General features: G+C 36.3%; 1 protein-coding gene across 6 annotated transcripts in view; it reads left to right on the forward strand.

Moving 5' to 3' along the window:
* Positions 1–1,414: 1,414 nt before the first annotated feature.
* LOC5579261 overlaps positions 1,415–21,875 on the forward strand; it is a 241,587-nt gene continuing 221,126 nt past the window's right edge. For 2 of the 6 annotated variants that reach the window (XM_021852774.1, XM_021852778.1), the window contains exon 1: positions 1,415–1,911. The gene's annotated coding sequence lies outside the window, so the exon portion shown is untranslated. Of the gene's footprint in view, positions 1,912–21,581; positions 21,783–21,875 lie in introns of those variants that run through there. The other 4 variants (XM_021852744.1, XM_021852757.1, XM_021852747.1 and 1 more) reach the window with 4 other exon arrangements.

Raw genomic sequence — 21,875 nt, forward strand, 5'->3', positions numbered from 1 at the left:
CTTGCGGTCAGTTTTAGTTTACACACTAAGCTCTTACGATGAATTTCACCGTAATCTCAACAGCTGAACAGTTCGGTAAAATAAAACACCGTAACTTCGTCGGAATTTCATCTACTTAATTTAGTTAAAACGTTTTCTATCTGCATCACAGGTGGTTAATTTAATGGCATAGGTACACAGTGGTTTGAAATACCATTTTCACGCTCTTAATGAATAGTTCTCTGGATTGAAAAAACAGAGTCAGAACGTCTTCAGCAAACTACAGCCTTGATGTGTTCAACTAAGATGCGCGTTTTATCATTGCTAACTACTTTGTAGAACATTGTATTGTACTAAATCTTAAAACTGTGTTGAAAATGTGTTTTGAGGAATTTATCTGTGAACAAAACGTTCTATCTCGATTTGAGTGAAATATAGGTCATTCATGTCTTTAGCAAAGTTGTTTGTATTAACAAATTTCGTAACTTTGCTGAAAACACCAAAACTTTATCTCGACAATGAGATAAAATTCCTCTCTCTTTAGGAGAATCAATCATCAAATAAATACTGTCAAAAGATGACTTATGTATGACCGATGATTTTTGTTGAAGACGTCATAGTAATAGAGTCTTTTCAATCCACGAAGACATAAATTAGGAGACATAAATTTCAAACGTTTTAAACCACTGTGCAAGGGCTGAAAGTCTCTTAAGTCGTTTCCCAGTAGCTAAAGTGTTACAATATCAAATCTGGTATTTATCAGGTTTTCACTCTTATTCACATAATATGAATTTACAAAAAATAGCTGAAGTGTTACAAAATGCAGCCTAGTTTGGTATAGGTAAACCATTTATTTTTTTAACGAATGTGTAGCAAAGCTCGCTGAAGAACGCATCTTACAATTTACAATGCCCATGTAGCTTAGACATATTCCATTTAGGTTATGGCTACATGTGACCATTGCCGGTTCAGATGTTTGTTCAAAAAATCTAGGTTTTGTATGACAAAATGTGTGTATCGTTCATCTTCGTGATGTATAAGCGCAGAAATTTTTTCTATAATACATAAACAGCATTTAGCCTCCGCTTATCACTCAATACCCAGTTCCGGATGAACAGTTGTAAGTGAACAACTTCCTTCGTAAGGTTTCTCAAAATCAACGTTGTTTTCGCATTTGACACCTTCATGAATGTGTACAATTTTAGATATGACAAAATCGCTATAGGAGCCTACAGGAGTGGAAAATACGCGCACGCGAGAGAATGAGATGCTATCTCTTCAATTAAAGGCCACCCGCCACCCTCAAAAGGAATAAGAGCGGAACATAACGAAGAACATCCGCCTAATGCTGTTGGTGGCTGTTGCTCTCTCGTCTGTATCCCGAATTGGCAAATCTCAGCTTTTCGCAGCATCAATTTTCAGTTGAGTTTGTACAGTCACGGAGATTACACGGGAACCTCGCCCAAGGATCTCTGTATGCTACACAAAGGACCATAAAACACATTTAATGGAGCCTGCCTTCATTTGCAATTACCTCGTGCAGGAACTGCAAGTTTGCTATTAAAATTCGGGTGTTGTCCTTTTGTAATCGGTTGTCAATCGAATCGAATTGTTTCCGGTGAGTTCGGATAGATCGTTTTAGTGTGGTGAAGAAACGACAAAAGTGTTTTTTCTGCCTTTTTTGAATCAATTCAGTTATTCGGCATTCAGCAGTCGCATACCATTAGTGAAAATGCCTGAAGATTAACGCGATACTGGAAAGAAAATTGGCACGAATCGCTCATCAGAACATTTGGATTAATTCGATAGTGGCTCCAACTTTGAGAAAAGCCATCCCGCGAGTGTGAAGTGTGTGCATATTTCCTTTCAGGTAAACAGAGTCTTGCAAAGAAAAGAGGATTTTACCATACAGAACATTTGTCATAATGATCAGTAAGTTATCCTTTTATTTCACAATATGATACTTATTTAGGATGTATTTTTTTGTGTTAAATGAGAACCATCATGGCCAAAGGGCCATCATGTGCTAAAGCGCTGATAAAAAGTTACTTTATTTTCTCATACATATGCAAATGAAATAAGGTTTAAACGTACACACCTGAATAATTCAAAGAGCGATAAAAATTTAGCACATGGCAGCGCTAGTCCTGCGAAAATGTCATTTTGGCTGCAATTTCCCTACCACCATCCGACGATGGCTTTGACATCGTGCTCCCAGTCTGATGCGCTCTCAGTCTCCCAGTGTTTTCCGGTATCTCCCTCTCAGACTCCACTCACAGCCATATACAGCAATCCCTCCAAATGTGGCCCTAGTATAAGTTTTGTCTGGTCCTAATACGTAATTGTCAATCATGTAGCGTTCGATGAGCTTTATGTCGATTAGGCATTACATGTTATGGGTAAAGTAAAATACAAGAATTGCTTCAGAGCTCATCTTTCCTCCCATGCTCATTCTATTTAAAAACTGGTAATAAATTCAACATATGATCTAGTTCTTATTTGTTACAACATCAAATATTAGAATAAGAGACAAAGCAAATTGCGTTATATTCCCTAGTTATGAATGGAAGCCATGTACAATAACTAGTTTGATTTAATTTAAAGAAGTCTATATTCAATTATAGGGATAACAGGTCAAATGGACTAAAACTCGAAAGACAATAGGTCGAAAAATTATCAGATTTGTGAAAAAAAATCAATGTGTTTTACCCAATAGAATCGTATGTTCACGAATTCTCGAAATTTGAGCAGCATTCTAGAATTGGTTGGTTTTGATTACCTAAAATTAGTTACAGAAGAATCAAATATTGTCAATTTTTGAGATATGAATGCATTGCACGGTAGCCGAATTTAACACTTCAGTCGTCGCGCTGTTGTATTTTGTACAACACTGTTGAAAATACCTCGCTTTTCATTCACAACAGTAGCGTGGTGGTTCTGATGGTGGCAAACTGCGCGACGTCTGGAAGGTTATATGGCCATTAGACTGATGCAAATTTTGAAGTTTTTGCTCCCCTATGCTTAAACGATGTCAATTATGATGAAAACCATTCTCCCAAAATTTGAAGTGATTTGAAAGAGATTTGGTTGTGCACACGCCATTTGAAGTTTATATGGAAATTACTATGGAAAAGGCAAACCTTTTGTGTTCAGTCCTCTAACTGCTCGTCATAATAATCTATGGAAAAGTGAACACACTTATCTCATGTGAAAACTTCCCAGCTACAACTTTGCCGAAGACCACATTTCGATCGGGCGTAAGAATAATTTGTTTTTAATTACCCCGGCTAGTTTTCTAGTTTGATGTTAGTACGACGTGCAACATTCATTGATGGTAGTAAAAATCATATCATATGTAAGAAAAACAAGATAGAAAATTGGGTCGAAAACAAGGCTGGTAAAAAGTTATCGGGGCAAAATGAACACTTGCATGAAATTTAGTGATTCTAATATATTCAATGACTGTCAATCGTTCCAATATGTAAAAAGGTTCTCCTTCAATCATAATAGCTAAAAAGAACATTTCTGGGATCGTTACTTTCCTCAAAAAATAGATTTTTCCACCGCCTTGCTTATATGTCAATTTGAAACTGAGAACATTTTAAAGTCAAATTTCAAAGGACAATAGAAGCAAAAAAAAAACTTTTATACCGTCAAACATTTCAAATACAATACAGATTTCCTGCAGTGTATGAAGTTTTGCTGAAGTATGCATATTCTCAGAGATTAAGGGTGTGCATTTCGCCCCGTGTGTTCATTATGCCCCTACACTTTTAAATAAGGGAACACAAATTTTAGATTTTTACATGTACATACAAGGACTTGGTTTTGACTTTTTTTAAATCGACCCCACTGGAAATCGAATTTCTAGTTTCTATTCAAATTTCATATACCTAAGTTTATAATTTAGGGGCCCCGATAGCCGTAGCGACAAACGCGCAGCTATCAAGCATGACCAAGCTGAGGGTCGTGGGTTCGAATCCCACCGGTCGAGGATCTTTTCGGGTTGGAAATTTTCTCGACTTCGCAGGGCATAGAGTATCTTCGTACCTGCCACACGATATACACATGCAAAAATGGTCATTGGCATAGTAAGCTCTCAGTTAATAACCGTGGAAGTGCTCATAAGAACACTAAGCTGAGTAGCAGGCTCTGTTCCAGTGGAGACGTAACGCCAGAAAGAAGAAGAAGAAGTTTATAATTTCCAACATAATAAGTCATTGTATGATCGTCTATCGTGTCGGCAATGATAAACATATTTTTTCAGATTTTTATTGTATGTACTTTATGACCTAGCACAAATTTCGTATAACAAAGCCGCTCAGATATAAAACGATTTGTGCAAAACTGATAAGAGAAACTTCCACAAATGTAATATCATCTACTAGTATGTAGCGAGAAAATCGCTCAAAATTCAAAATTTGCTCTTGATAAGTGCAAGAATATAATGTTTGAAAATCAGAGATTTATCTGCAGAAGTCTCAAAATGTTAGTTTGGTAAAGTCGTTGCCATACTTTCTGGGACACCCCGTAACACCGAAATAAGGAAGAGAATTAGTTGAAAATGTTAATAAATTTTTGAGCTGTTTAGTGGAATACCTATAAATAAATGGATAAACCCAATTTTGTACTAGCCCAGTTAATTTCACTAGAATTTGTACCCTTTGACAGATACGCATATTACGACCTCAACTGTAAGGCCGTCTTCAATGTCGTGTGCTAGAAGTCCAGTCAAGTCCTCGACACTGAAGACAGCCTAACAGTTGAGGTCGAAATAGGCGTATTTGTCATAGGGTACAAATTCTAGTGGAATCAAATGGTATAGTAGTGGTCGTTTTTTTTCATTTATTTAATCAAATGTTACTTATCGAAATTTCTGAAATTTCAAAAGTTCCATATAGTTTATTGTAACGCAATTGAAAGTACGGAATTATGTATGTTTCTATGTGCCTTATGGATAATTCAAAAGCAGTTTCCGAGACCTCCAAAACCTAATGACCGTCATGGCACATGCCAGCTAAGGGTATGCGGTATTTGGAAAGATTACGTCAAATCCTATTCGAAACAAAATACAACAGAATTCAATAAGCTGAAATTGTCATTTTCTGATTTCGTTACGTTTCGTCAAGTTGAAAAAAAATCGCTGAAATTTGTCGCTTTTTCATCTGGCATAACGACCCCAGTGGGACAGAGCCTGCTTCTCAGCTTTGTGTTCTTATGAGCACTTCCTTAGCTTAGCTTAGCTTAGCTTAGACTGATTACACATATCAATGGTTGCTAGAAGTTCGGCTAGGATTGGCCATAATCTTCTTCAGTGTGCATAATTCAGTGCCTCTATTTATACATGGTCAATAACGGCGCCGGCCACGTCCTTGCAGTCAGGTGGGATTGGGGGAAGGAATGTTAGTGTGTAACCTTTGCTATTTGGAGACCGTGTTTGCCTCTGCATTTCCACAAAGGTTAGTGGGAGGGATGTTTGTTAATGGGGAGGATCGAAGATACAGCGTAATCAGTCGGACATTGTCCCGAAGATGGGCTATATCGCGCCCGAAACCGGTCGACGAAAAGGTAATTGTAACCGTTGTAACGATTAAATGTGCAGTCATACATATTTTATAGATTAGAATTAGTAGCATGAAACGAGCTCACCAATTGATCCGTTATCCATGAGCAGCAACTATCCACTTTCAGCTTCACTCTTTTGCTCGGCTATATAAAAGCACTCAGAGAAAATAGGCGCGCGACCCGAGAGGAAAAACAACTGACGACTGCTCGGGCTTTCTTGACGCACTACCCAGGAGCAAGCGTCAAGGTCGAAGGATCAAACACAACTCCTTTGTGTTCTTATGAACACTTCCACAGTTATTAACTAAGAGCTTACTGTGCCAATGACCATTTTTGCATGCGTATATCGTGTGGTAGGTACGAAGATACTCAATGCCCTGGGAAGTCGAGAAAATTTCCAACCCAAAAAGTTCCTCGACCGGTGGGATTCGAACCCACGACCCTCAGCTTGGTCTTGCTGAATAGCTGCACGTTTACCGCTACGGCTATCGGGGCCCCTAATTTGTCGCTTACAAGCAGAATAAAATGGAATTTCGCCAAATAACGTGTTGAATTGTGGATAATAAATGTAATAAAACACAAAATACCGTAAAATCGTTCACTCAATTTTATCGATCGACTATCAAACAAAAAAAACTTTATCATTATCTAACCGGTTTACAATGGGGTGCCATGTAACCTCTCAAATATGAATGCTTTCTTATTTATTTAAATTATTGCCTCTGTTAGAAAAACTTTCAGCCCTTGGCTGGTTCGTCTCTGATAATCAATGCTCACTCTGATCGACAGTGCCCCTTTGATTCTCCACTACGACTTTGCACAAAATGTGATTTTTTAAACATTTTTTTGCACAATAATCAATTGCGAATAGAACTTATACTGAAAAAAAAAACTAAAAATGATATCAAATATGTTTTAAATTACGTTCGTATTGTAAACCACTAAAAAAATGATTTTTGAAATTCGATAGAAACTACAAGTAAGAAATGCTGGTCTGAAAAACTCAGTTTCATGAATATTGCTTTGAATTTTTGCAAAAAACTGGTATTGAAAATTTGTAAAACGATTATGGTTATTTTCCGCTTAAGATACTACTATAAACAACTGAAAGTGTTGATTGTTTGATATTTTGCTCTCATGCTCTAAATGTATGTGCAAAATTGTTACCAATTAGGAAATAAACTGTGCATTAGCTGTTATTGGCATAGACGTGGATCTGTGGAGCAGCTTAAAAGTAGTACCGTCGTGCGAGGTTACATTGGGCCATAAGGGTGACTTTGGGCCAATATTTTTACAGCAAAATAAAACCAGAATAATGATAACAATGTAGCAAGCTTCAAGAATACGTTATGAATAGTCACTGGATAGACATAAATTAGTTTTTTGACTCTCGTACTAGCCATAAGGTGCATCGAAAAGAGCGGTCAAAGTCACCCGCTAGGCCAATGTCACCCCGAACGGCGGTAGTAGGTATGTCGAAATTTCTTTAATTTTGAAATATATCTGGTTTGCAATTTCTGATACCTAGGTAAAATCAAAAATAATGCCGTTTACCTTCCTGGATTTTCATTCAACAGGGTCATCGCAAGGAATTCATATAAGCCATGAAGACTTCGTTTTAAGTATCCATGGAATTCGTAAGGTGTATTAAAAAGGTTTACAAGGGATCCAGGATTCCAGGGAAACCAGAGGGGTTTCTTGAAATGTTTGTTCCTAAGTGGATTCCAGAGGTTACTTGTGTTCTTCAAGGGTTTCTAAGGAATACTTTAGAGGATTTCAGGGCATATCAATAGTTACTCTTGGGGTTTCTTAAGTGTCCACAGAAGTTCCCAGCTGTCCCAAGAAGGTTTGTAGTGGTTGTTTTAAAAGATCTTTATGATTTCCTTGGAATTTTGGTGAGCTTCCTAGGTGTTACCAAGAGGCTCCTAGCAGTTTCCTGGGTTTCCAAACGGGGTTTTAAAGTTTCTCAGAAATCATCACAGTGGGTACAAAAATTCTTAGGCGTTTTCAGATGTTCTTAAGATAGGATTCTTTTTGGTTTTCAGTATTTTAAAGTGATTTTCAAAAACTTCAATGTTCATTGAAGACTCATACTGGGGCACCGAAAAGCCAGCCTCCGGAATCCCTGAGAACATCTGAGAATCTTATAGGTAAGCTTAGGAACCCTTTGGAAGTTGTAAGACAATTTTTGGGGCCCTTTAATAATCTTTTGGAATTCCCTGTTTTAATACACTGGAAAGCTTTGAAAACTTATTATGCCCTTTTGAAAACCTCTGAAAACTGTGCAATTGTGTGTCATCCTTTTGACTATTTTATTGCTCATTTCCAGGGTTTTGAATCTTCGTATCAATGATGTGAAGTCTGCAATTTTTCTCACAAAAAGAGAATGTTTTTCACATCACATTTTCACGTGATCAACATATTTTGCTCACCTTTATTTTCCCTAGAGTTACGATGGAGGATAAACATAAGTCACTCAGAGGATAACCAAAAAGCACCGAAAAAGAGCTTGCATTATTTTTTGCGTGCTTCATAATGCTGAAAACAAGCAATATTAGCTCAAACAAAAAAAAACTATACTAAATATATTCCATGGAACAAAAACCATTATTTCGTTTCGTTTCGAAAAATTACGCACATATTAGGATTTTGTATAGATTTTTACGAAACATTTTCACATTTCGTTTCGTCATTAACGAAGCTAGGCATTCCATGTATCGTTTCGTTTCCTATCGACATGAGAAAACTCCATACCGCATACCCTTGATGACAGCTAAGATTTCAACAGGTGATTATTTCATGGTGTTTTTTGGATGCTGAATTATTCCATACATGTACCAAACACTAACTGATTAATGTAGGATACACGACTAAAAAAATGTATTCCAAAATCCGCACTTTTCAAGCTGTTTCTGTAGTTTGATCCCTTCCACCGTAGATGATTCCATTAGCCTTGGAGAATGTGTCAGAGCCTTCAAATCGAAGAGGATTGGGTTCTCTCATGTGAGCTTGACTACCTTTCGTACAGTTATACTCAGTCTACTCATCTCCAACATCCGTCAGATACCTTGAGTGGCAAATCGTTGAACGGTGCCAAACTTGACGGAATGGGAAACGGCAATGACATATTGAGTCTGTACATTGTCTGTAGTCCATCAGCAGTTCGTTCGGAAAAAAAAACTGTCGAAAAGAGGTGTACAGTCACCCCACAGTTATGGATCAGCTAAGGGTCATTTTTTAGAATAAAATTCGATTACAAATCATGGTGACCTTGTACAAAACAAAATTACCCGCCTGGCAATGCCGAATATGATTGTTTTCGAGAATACACATAAAATATCGCAATTATTTACGAAAAAGTGACGATTTCGATAGAAATTTCAAACGTTGTCCATCCCACAGATGTGGATCAGTGGAACAGGAGGGTCCTTATTATGGATCAAATCGACTCATATTATGGATCAGAACACTATAAAAGCAATTTATCTGTGAAGTAAACGAATGGTGTGTTAGTGAAAGCATACGTTTCGGCGTTTCTTTCGGAATCGTCTTATCGCTGATTCATAACTGTGGTACGGGTTTCAATGCCCCACAGTTATGAATCAACGATTTTATGAATACGGATAACATTTTATTTCATACGGAAGAATAAAATATGCTAGAAGATGTTGTGATTGATTGCAATGCTGTACAGATTTATAGTTCACGTAGATAAAATGTGTTCTGCGTAATTGCAACTCTATTTGATGAGATATTCTCCGTTTAAGTCAACTTTGATCCATATCTGTGTGCTATCCATAACTGTGGGGTGACTGTACCAGAGAATCAATCGGACGAGCCTTTTCTAGTCTCTCACTCGAATGGGCAGCTTGGTAGCTATCTTTTATCGCCTGACGTATATGAAACCGGAAAGTGTTCCCTCTCAGAACAGAGAATAGTATCAATTGCTTACATGCTATATAGTGCATGAACACAATCCACTGGTTATACAAAATTTCAGACTTTTTCCATTTCAAAACATATGGATTTCATTACGGTGTGGTGTAACACTAAAATAACTCAATTGCTATGGCTTCGCAGCTTTGTGAGCAAACAAGTATTCATTCATTTATTTATGTATTTCTCCGTCTCAAATGCTAAACAAAAATCGATAGACTGCTCAATAGGATTTTGTTCCTTTATCAGTAAAACACTGACTTTGATGAATTGAAAACAGCATCACGAATATCGTCAAACATACCTAGCAGCTTTAAAGGGGAAATTCATAGCTGTAGGTGGATCCATGTCGTCTGTTAAGCAGTAAATCTCCATTTGACATTTGGCATGTTCAGATTGTTTGGTTATTATTTTGCAACCATTGGAATTAAACTACAATCTAACGATATAACTAGAATATAGTGAATTTATACTTGTGGAGTCTGGTAGTCAATATGGGATAATATAATTCTGTATAGTATCCAGCCATCAGCGAACATCAAGTCTGGGTTGACTTTGAGTCGCATTTGAATTGCCGACAAATTGTAATTAAATTAGGACTCCTATGGCACACTAAATGATGGCAATCATCGATATAAATCCTTCAATCTTTCTTTGACCGACGGTTTCAAGCTTTACTAGTTTTTCAATGGTATAGATAATACCTTGTCCTTGCAGTCTAAGCAGGGATGTTCATCGATTGGGGTGAAACTAATCGCATGAAACTCCATGGTGACGAATATGTAGTGTAATATTATTCTTTCAAAAATGCGCTTGATTGATTTCGCTTTAGTTTGAAAACAAAAATGGGCCAAAATGCGACCAAATTGATTCTCAGAATAAGTTCGAAGCTTCCAAGTATAAGAATTTGTTTTTGGTTAATGCATTCGTCAATTTTGAAAATTATTTGGAATTAATTCGTTCTATTGATTTTTCAATCAAACAAACATTTCCTTAACTCATGGAACAATACCTAATATTACCATTTCTTACCAAAAATAATGAAGAACATGTCCAGCTCAAAGCGCAAATCACGTGACATTTGCGCATATATTGTAGGCTAATGTAATTTGTCTCTTCATCAATTTGGATTGTGATATGGTCGGATATCACGAGACACACACTTCGCTTATTGAAACTAGCGTTGAGTTTATGCAAGAATCTCAACTTGCCGTAGCTTACTTCTTTGGAGACATCTGAAGTTGTTATATACTTGTGAACCAATCAGCGATCAATACGTGAACTCGAACGATCAAGTTTTTTGCTTAAATGGTTGTCTGGTTGTATGATTTGAGTTTTGCTTAGATCCATTTTGTTCTTAAACCTTGAAGACTTATACCGTGTATAGTACGACTCAGGTATAATCGAATGATACGAAATCCAGTAAGGGACAATCCATAGAGTATACCCCATTAGGCGGCTCCATCCCATTACCCTGAACGCCATTACCCCGAATGGGTCACTACCCCGAAAGCCATTACCCCGAATGGGTCATTACCCTGAACGCCACTACCCCGAATGAGCCATTACCCCGAATAGTATGAGATACAGTGCAGTATCTTGTTTTGCGGATAAAAATGTGTCTCTTATGAAAACTGGTAATTGATGGTGTGTAAAATTCATCGGTATAATGTCCATCAAAAATTATCCCTTCTTTTATACGTCAGCTATTCTTTCGAAATATCTTGTTGGCAACTACCTTCTTCTAATTACCCCGAATGGGTCACTACCCCGAAAGCCATTACCCCGAATGGGTCATTACCCTGAACGCCACTACCCCGAATGAGCCATTACCCCGAATAGTATGAGATACAGTGCAGTATCTTGTTTTGCGGATAAAAATGTGTCTCTTATGAAAACTGGTAATTGATGGTGTGTAAAATTCATCGGTATAATGTCCATCAAAAATTATCCCTTCTTTTATACGTCAGCTATTCTTTCGAAATATCTTGTTGGCAACTACCTTCTTCTAATTCTTTCTGAGACAGTGCATGTGTATTAGCTTAGCGGGCACTTTCGCAGTTCAAGGGTTCATTCACCAAATTCATGAGACTAAAAATTGCCATTTTGATACTAAAAATTGCCATAGACACCTACCCACCCTCTTGTACCATTTTTGTATGGGAATTCTACATATTATGTATGGCCTGTAATATTACGAGGACAACCACCCACAATATTTTTCCCCCTTCAAAGTTACGAAATTTGTGAATGGGCTTTCAATAAAATAAGCCTTTTATTGAGTGAGAGCTTTCTTTGTCAATTTACCATTCTTGTACATGTGCCTCAATTCCATGGGACGTCAAGGAAATGATCAATGCCCATAACCCTCAATATGGTCTTGCCGAACAGCTGCGTGATATTTGGACTTCTTGGTGGTGTTCATATTTAAATTTTGTTTTAAGCAAATATTTTCCTTTCATATGAATATAGGTTGTACCACAGCATCACGTTGTTACAGTGATCATTCACGTCATAGTTGCAAACATTTCACCAGAAATTTGCCCTTATTTCTTAAATAGGCTTAAATTGTTGAACCAAACTTATAAGGAATCGTACAATTGTCTCCCCGCTCTCTAACTAGAATAAGTCTATTATATACTTAAGTTTCAAAGGCTGAAGCAGGAATCGCAACCACACCTCATGACACGAAGCGGTTACTGCCTGACGACACTAACTGCTCATTTGTCAAGTCCACATTTTTTTAATTGATGAATAAAGATAAGGAAGCGATTGCTTGAGCTTTTGATATTTTAGGAGTTTTGATTTTCTTCCCCTGCCAACTGATAAAAGACTTGCAATACTATTCTGTTAATAAGAGACAACAAACTAGATTTAGCCTTGCATGATTTTTTTCAGCACAAACTTCAAAAATAAACGTGCAGTGTCAGTGTTAGAGAAAAAACAAATTCTCACTCTCAAAACAAAAAAAAAAAAGAACGGTCCTTTTCATCAAATAACCTCAAACATGAGATTTAGAATATTTGATGAGAAGTATCGTTTTTTTTCTTACTAGTTTAAGTTTCCTTCTTTGTCTTCTAAAATTGCAACAAATTTACCTAATGTTAACAACAAAATTAAGTTTTGACGAGTTTCGGACGCCATGTCACCTTCAGTATGATTGAGTGATTTTGCATGAAAATTGTGATATGATGACACGATGAGATTATATTTTAGCGCCAGCCGTTCAAAGATTGTATGGAAAAGTAACTTTTGCATTGTATGAAAAACTTACTTTTGCAAATAAAAATCGCTAGATGTCGGCCATTGACCTCTATAAAAATTATTGACGCAAATCTCGAAAAGTATTTTTGCGATGAAGAACATTGCCGTAGACTATAAAGCAATCAGATACCTGGGAAAAAAGTTATTAGGCATTGATTATTTGGAAATTTTGTCCAATTTTGTTATTATTGTTATTCCTTTACGTGTTAATCAACATCACCTTGCCAGTCGGTTTTCATTGAATAGCTTTTTTTTCACGAGTTTCGGATTGTTTTTTCGGCATTATTCTTCATCGTTAAAATACCTATCGAGGTCTGTATCTAAATTTTGTCCCACAAAATCTCAAGGTCTGTATCTAAATTTTGTCCATCCTGACATGCTCTCGGCTTAAAACTTGGTAGATTCCACCAGTTTTCTGGCGAGATCCTCGAAAAATTTCTTAAGACTTCCTTGACAAGATTGAAGAAGTTCAAAAGTCTCCACTTTTTCCATTCAAACCCATGGCGAAATCTTCCCGAATACATGAGCAGGATTTTGAAGGAGACTTTCAACTGATACCTATAGTCTTTAGTTGGCTACTCTAAAAAGCCAATTAGGAAATTTCTTAAAATATTCAAATCAACTTTCAAAGGTGGTGCTTGTGGGATACCTTACAAACCTTTGAAAAATTTCTCGGCCAGAACTTTGCGGAAGGGCCCAGATTTACTGCAGCGGTAAACGCGCAGCCAAATGCACATTACAAGCAAATTTTTTCCTGTTTAGCATCATGAGACGATGAAAATATAAAACCAAGATGAAAAACAGTCGTTGAAAAAAAATTGAGACCTCGTGTCCGACAATTTCGAAAAATTTCATGTGTTTCAATTAGCAGTGCAGAAAAAAAAATCTTTGAATTTATTCAAAACTCGCTTCCATTTTTATAAATGGAATAGTGGATCGAGAAGCTTTCAACAACCATATACAGAACAGCAACCATATCAAACTGGATGAAATTGAATCATCATCTATCTTCAGCTAAGAGCACATCATGGAATTGCACTCTGGTAAATGACTTCTGCTTATTCGATGTTAAATCAATAAGCCACGATCTGATTCTATGATAATGCAACCACCACAGTAATTGAAAAAAAAGATAGTTTCTGCTTAATTCCAGCCACTTAAAATATGATTCACGTGTTAGGGTGCATCACAAAAGTAAATTGACCAGTCATTGGGAAACCATGAGTTTAATCATTTGAAGTTTAATGTCAATGTAACGATTGTATAGGGGGAGATCCACCAGTACCGGACACTTAATCCATTTAAAGCATAATTAAAAAATATTGGTTTTATGTGATCTTGTTACCTATTTATGCTAAATCTTATCATTTTTGTTGCGTACAAAAATAAATTTGAAAATATTTATATAAATTTTGACATTTCATTTCGATGATGTATTCTGGTACCAAATTGACCAATTATAAAAGGTGGCTCCCAATACCGGGCACAATCTAGAAATGGCTCGATTTCTGTAAATTTGTACATCATCGAATGTTATTACTCCAGGAATGGTATTTTGTAGCCAATTTAATGCATTTGCAACATTCACAAGAACATTTTGAGTTTTACTTAATTTGCAAGATTCCATCAACAACCTCTTTCGTATATGAGCAATTCTCGCTGAAACCAGGCCGCCATCGGCACCCATCGTTAGAATTCCATTTTTATGTCATTGATCGCTAGTTTTTGATAAAACTTAAGGGTGGCGCTTTCGGTTTTCTCAAATTGGTGAACCCCTCGTACGCCAGCTAGCTAAACAGTTTGCGAAAAAGTACATTTTTTGATAAATCTTGGGAATTTCTTCATGTGATATGTCTCATATTTCCCATGGAAAACATAGCAAACTTAGAGGCATCGCATAGAGAAAGGATATAGCTTTAATTTGAAGTTAAAAAAAAATTGGCTAAGTGGTGCATATTACCCCAGGAACCCCTATAAACTACATTCAATGAACAACAATGCATATGGTAAAAAAGTTCGTTGATTTCAATCAATGTTTTTGAACAGTTTTCATATATTGAATTTGTTTAATCATCATTATCATTGTGGGCTTCGTAGCCTTGCGATTAGCGGGGTCAGTCGTCTAGGCGTATTGTGTCACGGGGTGTGGATTCAATTCCCGCTCCAGTCGGTGAAAACTTTTCGTCAAACGAAAAATTCATCACTGGGCTACTAGGTATTACGTGTTGTCCGTTGCTTTGTTCAGTCTGTGCAGCCTATGTGCTGAAGACGGTGTAAATTGTCTTTTTTTTTTTCTTAATTCAAAGATATGCTGAAGATTTATTCTGTTATCAAAAATTGCATTATAAAAGAAAATTCCTATTTAATAACCTGTATTTATAACTAATAATGCTGAGTATCAGGCTCGGTTCCGGTTGGGACGTAACGTTAGGAAAATGAAGAATAATAATAAGAAGAGTATACGTAACCATGTTTTTCGTGGTAGCCACTAAATTCAACATGTTGAATGCTAACAAGGAGAAAACTCATTCTACTACTTAAAACCAAGATGACGTCAAAATCCAAGATGGCCGCCAGATTTTATCACTCAAAATAATACTCCTATTCTTCATCTGAATCCAATAAAACACCAACGATTGAAAACTTGTTTCTTTGTTGTACAAAAAATAATGTTTGCATTTATTGCACTCGCCATAGACGTCAAAATCGTCAATTTCGCAAACTGTACGAGGGGTCCACCAATTTGAGAAAACCGAAAGGATCACCCTTAAGTTTTATCGAAAACTAGCGATCAATGACATAATATTGGAATTCTAATTCTTTGAAAGGACTACCCTATAGTGTTATCGAAAACTAGCGATCAGTGACATTAAATTGGAATTCTAACGACAAGTACCGAAGGCGGCCTGGTTTCAGCGAGAATTGCTCATATGACGAAAAATAAAAATTTTACGATGTTGTTTTGAATGTTCTTTATTCTTATTTTTATTGCATGTTTGATACCATGTACGACGGAACCCATGAAAAATAAATTTATTTTGAGACACCGGTGCAAAAATTACAAAGATATCATAAAAAAAATCAAGCTATCCGAAACTGGGGGGCAACAAATGCTTGTCCAAAATGGTAGTTTAACCACGTTTAGTTTAAATATGGTACAAAATACATCCATACTTTCAAATAATGATTAAATTCGATCATACTTGCGTGATCCAAACTATTTTGCCGTATGCAAAATAATCACTAATCAATATTAGGGCGATACGTCAACTTTTTAACAATTTTTAAATATCTCTACTTTTTTAGCGAGGCGTGCATATTTCAAGGATGTGTTATTCTACGCAAACATTACTCTTCTTAATAGTTTTCTTTTCTTCTAAAACACCCTCTTGATTGGACCATGATTTCTCAATTTTTCGACTTTTTCCGGTATTGGGTGCTGTCCGGTACTGGGGGTAACGTTATTGATAAAACACGCATAATCTCCGAGTGGAGTATCTGTCAGAAAATAAAGAATCAAATTTAATGCTATACCACTTATTTGCAACAAGCATTTGCATCTTTTGACCGATATGGGTATATGGACCTCCACAGTAAGCTACAATTGTGCTGGGAAAGCTAAACTTAATACTTGGCTTTCGGTTTTGAAATATTTTTCTTGTATTTCATTTGTTTTTTTGTAATAACAGCCTTTTTGTCTGTTATGTTGAGAAATATAATCTGGACAAAAAACACATAGAGAGTAAAGTAATTTTAAATCGTATCGGGGAAATTTTTGAGGTTATGTTCAACTTTATATGGTCAGCGTTAAGTCAGAGTGGACCAAGTGACACATTTCATATTTTGAGAAAACTGGGCTAAAAGTCTAACGCTTTGTAATTTTTAAACTCGTTAAAATTTTGGTTCAATATTTCTACACATCTTCGTGTTACTTTCACACTTTATAATGTGAAGTGATAATAATGAAAAATCATAATCCAAACCTCTGATCGAACGATTTTTTGATGGACTATGTGTATTTGGTCCGCTCTGACAGAACTAAAGTGAGTTGGTTCACTCTGATTGAACAATTGCATGCATGGACTGATTGAACAATTGCATGCATGGTCTCTGATTGAACAATGCTTGCATGGTCAAACTGTAAGCATATCTCTAAGATGGGCAGATTATCAACATCCATCAACATCAGTATAGTAAATTCTTCAATAACCCATATCGTCGGAATTAGTGGCATTTTGATAATTTGAAAATTATGGTTTTGCAAGGTCAGGGCATTGAAGACCAGAAATATTAAAATATGCGTTCAGTCAGAGTGGACCAAGTGAAAATCTTGAGTTCTAACCAAAATATACTGGTCCAATAAGTGGGTTCTAGGACATTCCATACATACACCATAGAACTACCATAAACTTCTATCGGACTCTGAAAGCGACGCAAAAAATGCAATAATCAATCAGTTTGTTGCTTTTCAACACTTGGTCCGCTCTGTCTGCACAGAAATTGATGCAATTTCTGACCACCCATCCAGATATGTTAAATCGCCAAAAATCAATATGAAATGCTTCGAATTAAGTAATATTTATGAATTTCTATTGATGGATGAGTAGAAGAATCATCCAATGTCGAAAAATCTGACAAATCTCTTGAAATGTTTTTCATTTCCTCGCATTCCTCAGCGTGCTGATCATTTTCGCTGTTATGGTAATAAGCACTTGGTCCACTCTGACTGCATAGGGGAATCTGGTCCAATTCGGACCCTGTTCTAATTCGGACCATCAAGCATTTCTCAATACTGGCGTAACTGTAGAGATCGTGAGTACCGTTGTTCTAGCCACCGTCTGGCTTGGATCTAACACAATAAATTTGACGCCTTTCAGTTAATTCGTTTGACTTTTATAATAGTTTGTTGTTTTGAAGTGCTCTGGTGTGCTGTAGGTTAGCATTTTTTTCAAGTTTCTGTTAGTGACAATAAATCTCCAATGTGTCTGTGTTATTTTATAATCGAATCCTCCAAGCCTAAGCTTTCATCTGATCATATGGCTTTGATATATCTATGCACTGTTTGTGCTCAACTAGTTTGAAAATCACAAAATATGTGTTGGTCCAATCCGGACCTTTGGATATGGTCCAATAGCTTTGATACCAAACAAATCGGAGTTATTTTTTATAACTACCATAGCCAAAACGATAAAACTTAGGGTGGTCCGAATTAGAACATGGCGGGTCCGAATTGGAACAGGGTTGATCCAATTCGGACCTTCTGGAGCGTTTTGTTCAAACATGTCTAGTCATGTCCCGGTAGGAGATATCCTAAAACTCTCTGAGACAAAAGTGTGCGCGCTGAATTAGACATTTATGTAAACATAAAATTTTTCATGTCGTTCATCATACTGAAAAGATATGGCCAAAAAACTGTTACTAGGTCCGAATTGGACCATGTTCCCCTACTTTTATCGATTTTTATTGATCATCCAAAGTAAATTTATTACATATCTCTCGCAATTTACAGAATCCATCAAATCTCATCAAAGTGAAATGAAGGTAATGTAATTTCGCATCTAATGAAAAAATAATCCTATTTTCCCAAGTTTTGTACTTGGTCCCCTCTGACTTAACGCCGACCATATGTAGGCACGACAATGTGCGACGCTGAATATGAAGAGTGTTCTCGAACAGGGAATCTAAATTTAATAACTCTGAATGATTATTATGATCGAGTTAAGAGCAATCGTAATAAAATATGAAATCAAAAATTTGTATGAAAATAAACAGCATAATAATAAGTTTTAATATACAGGTCGGACTCAATTATCCAGAGACTCGAAAATCCGGGGACTCGATTATCCGGGATTCGATTATCCGGAATTGCAGACTCGATTATCCGGAATTTGTTTTTTGATGTTCTTGTTTTTCAATTTTTATGCATTAATCTGAGATATTTTGATATTACAATATACAATATGAATGATTTTGTAGTTTAGAACGTATTTAAGAAAAGAGGGATTGAAAAAGTGGTTTTTGTGTATGCTGGTTAATAAAAAAAAATTCTTGTAAAGACCCCTACTGTTCCTAGAAAAAATGTCTGGCTACGCCACCGTATCATGTAAATACTATGATACCATATAAAGCGTTAACTTATTAGGTAGGGTCGATGTACCAATAGCCGCCGCATAGCTAAGAACAAATATTCGTATAAAATCGAAAAATCATGCCAGTAGCGTTATTTTTATATCATATGAAAGCTTTTTATATTAGTTTTATGAAAAAATATAAAAACTACGAAAACTCATATTTTTGTATTTATTATCGCTTGTGCCACTATAGAAATACATGTGCCTTTAGTAGCACTATTTCTAATTTCCGTTCCTATAGCCGTCGTAGGCAAAATACAAATCAAAACCGTATTTCTACAAAACTTTGGTATTTTTCCTATAAAGTGTGAATCGATAAGTTTTCGATTAATCATTTCTTCTTCTACTTGGCATTAACGTCCTCACTGGGACAGAGCCTGCTTCTCAGCTTAGTGTTCTTATGAGCACTTCCACAGTTATTAACTGAGAGCTTTCTTTGCCAAAGTTGCCATTTTCGCATTCGTATATCGTGTGGCAGGTACGATGATACTCTATGCCCAGGGAAGTCAAGGAAATTTCCATTACGAAAAGATCCTGGACCGACCGGGAATTGAACCCAGACACCTTCAGCATGGCTTTGCTTTGTAGCCGCGGACTCTAACCACTCGGCTAAGGAAGGCCCCCGATTAATCATTTATTTTGTTTAAAAAAAAATAATTTATTTTATTAGTGGTACTACAGGAACAATCGGTTTACTATAGATACAAGGGAGCTTTAAGCAAAACTATTTATTTCGATCATCTGTGTATCAATGAACATAAATAAATAGCTCTTGATCTCCATGTCAAACCATATTTTGCAACGATTTCTAGCAAAACGGCTGTAAAAAGCCACTAGTGTGACTATAGGAGTGTCTACTAAGGGAACACCGACCCTAATTTTATATTTTATCAACAACATCAAAATAAGTAATCAATTCGTTATTTGTTATATAGTAAAATTACAACAAATGAATCATTATTATGAGGATGAAATTAGAAACGAATTTGCAATGATGATATTTGATATATAATCTTTATTATTTGTATTTCAGAAAATCATAAGATTTAGTCCACAAATATTCCATTAAACAGGATATCGTTATAGTTCAAGTATTTTTCTTAGCTGATTAGTCAGAATGTTTTTCATTTCAGATAAAAGCAAAAAATATAATAAAACTCTTTGGGTAAATTTGAAACATTTGATCAAGATCGATTCCAGCTCTATAAATGTGAATGTCGTAAACAAAAGTTGGGGTACGTAATAAAAACAAGATGAGATATTGGGTATTGATTGTTTTAAAAATTGGCTTGAGAAACCAAAACGCAAAAGGATTTAAGTGGCATTTTGGTCGGTATTGATTTAAATATACATAAATATTAATACTGTTCCTATGATTTTTTACGGCATTTTGAGGTATTCAACAAAAAAAAAAACGTGATTCATAGAAGATTTTCTTGATTCCCATACCTACAATTTGTATGCAATGAAACATTGCAGGAAAGCCCTCTAAAGCCAACTTTTTCTAAACTAGTTTTTTTTTTAAATACACACCTTTGCTTCTAACCCACTCACTTGAAATTGATCTTGTGAATGGTGTCCATTTGAAGGACTTCTCTTGTGCTAACGGTTAAAAAGTATATTTTGACAAAAATACCGAAAAGTGCATCTATACAACAGTTTCAGGGGACCATCATATGGACTGCCGTGACCACCGTGCTAATTCACCGTTTTGTTCTTATAGGGCTGTTATACGTCTAATTTAGGGCATGTCATTATAGTAGTATATTAGCACGCAAGGCGAATTGAAGTACTACTTGGTAACTTGGGGTGGTCATATTTTTTTGGATTTTCAGACACCCCTTCGTGGTCCTTTGCCCATGTAAAATGATCATGTGATTAATGGGTGGTCCCAAAGTAAGCCAACAATTTTGTTTTCAGTATGATTCCATGAGTCGATATCTAGTCCTTCAAGTATTTACCGCGAGTTTTGATGATCACACAAAATTTCAATTCGGTTTTAGGAATACCAAAATGATATCAAACTTTGTTATCAGATTCAGATATTTTCAATGTGGTAGCCAGCAATTATTTTATTGTTACTGTCACCACTTCGAATGGCCCTTTAAGTATGAGAAAACTTCACAAATCCTGAAATTGCTATTGTGAATCACTTTACTCTACGTATTGGCTGCAGCTCTGAACAAACACACCAAATTCCAGGTTTGAAACACTTTCTGTGATTTTTTTTCCCTATTTCAAAGAACTGCTTATCCAAAACAACTGTATTCATTTTTGTTGAATATTTTCCATTCATATTGAATGTTGTTAGTGAAACAATGGATCCAGCAGTTTACGACATCCGTAGAAAGAACGGCAACCACGTCAAACTGGATGAAATTGAATCATCATCTATCTTTAGCTAATAGCACATCATGGAATTGCTCTCTGGTAAATAAATGGCTTCCGATAATAAACCAATGAGCCCTTAGGCCTCGAGCCGGTTATGCAACAAGTCCTGGACCTTGAGGCTTGTTGCAGATTTAATAAAAAAAAAATTGCGATGATTTCTGTACAGAGTTTGCGTATCCATTTTCCATCCATTGCGTACCTCTAGCACATCGTTCTCTTACGTTGGTCAAAATGACGAGAGGACAAAGGGCTCGATCGGATTTGAGAATGAACGAGATATCAGTCTTGTCTGATACCTCATTCGAAACAGTTGTGTTAGCCAGTGATGGAAAGTTGTGAACATTTCTTCTGAACTGGAACAAAAACAAAGCGTCAGAGCGCTGGTTTACTCGCATCGGTCGTGCTCCCGAGTAACCGAAGCTAAAAGTGATTCGCGAACGTTTTCGGAGCGGCTCAGAGTCATATTTTGTCATTTGGGAAAAAGCTGCTTCCCCTCGGAGATTTATAGTTTCCAAGGTTTTTTGACTAAAAGCTAGTAGTTTACTGTCGATTTGTTGGTTATACAATTAATTTGTCTGTCAAAACCATAATAAATCACACCTTGCTCGG

This window comes from Aedes aegypti, chromosome 1 (assembly GCF_002204515.2).
Source record: "Aedes aegypti strain LVP_AGWG chromosome 1, AaegL5.0 Primary Assembly, whole genome shotgun sequence".
NCBI classification, from domain to species: Eukaryota; Metazoa; Arthropoda; class Insecta; order Diptera; family Culicidae; genus Aedes; species Aedes aegypti.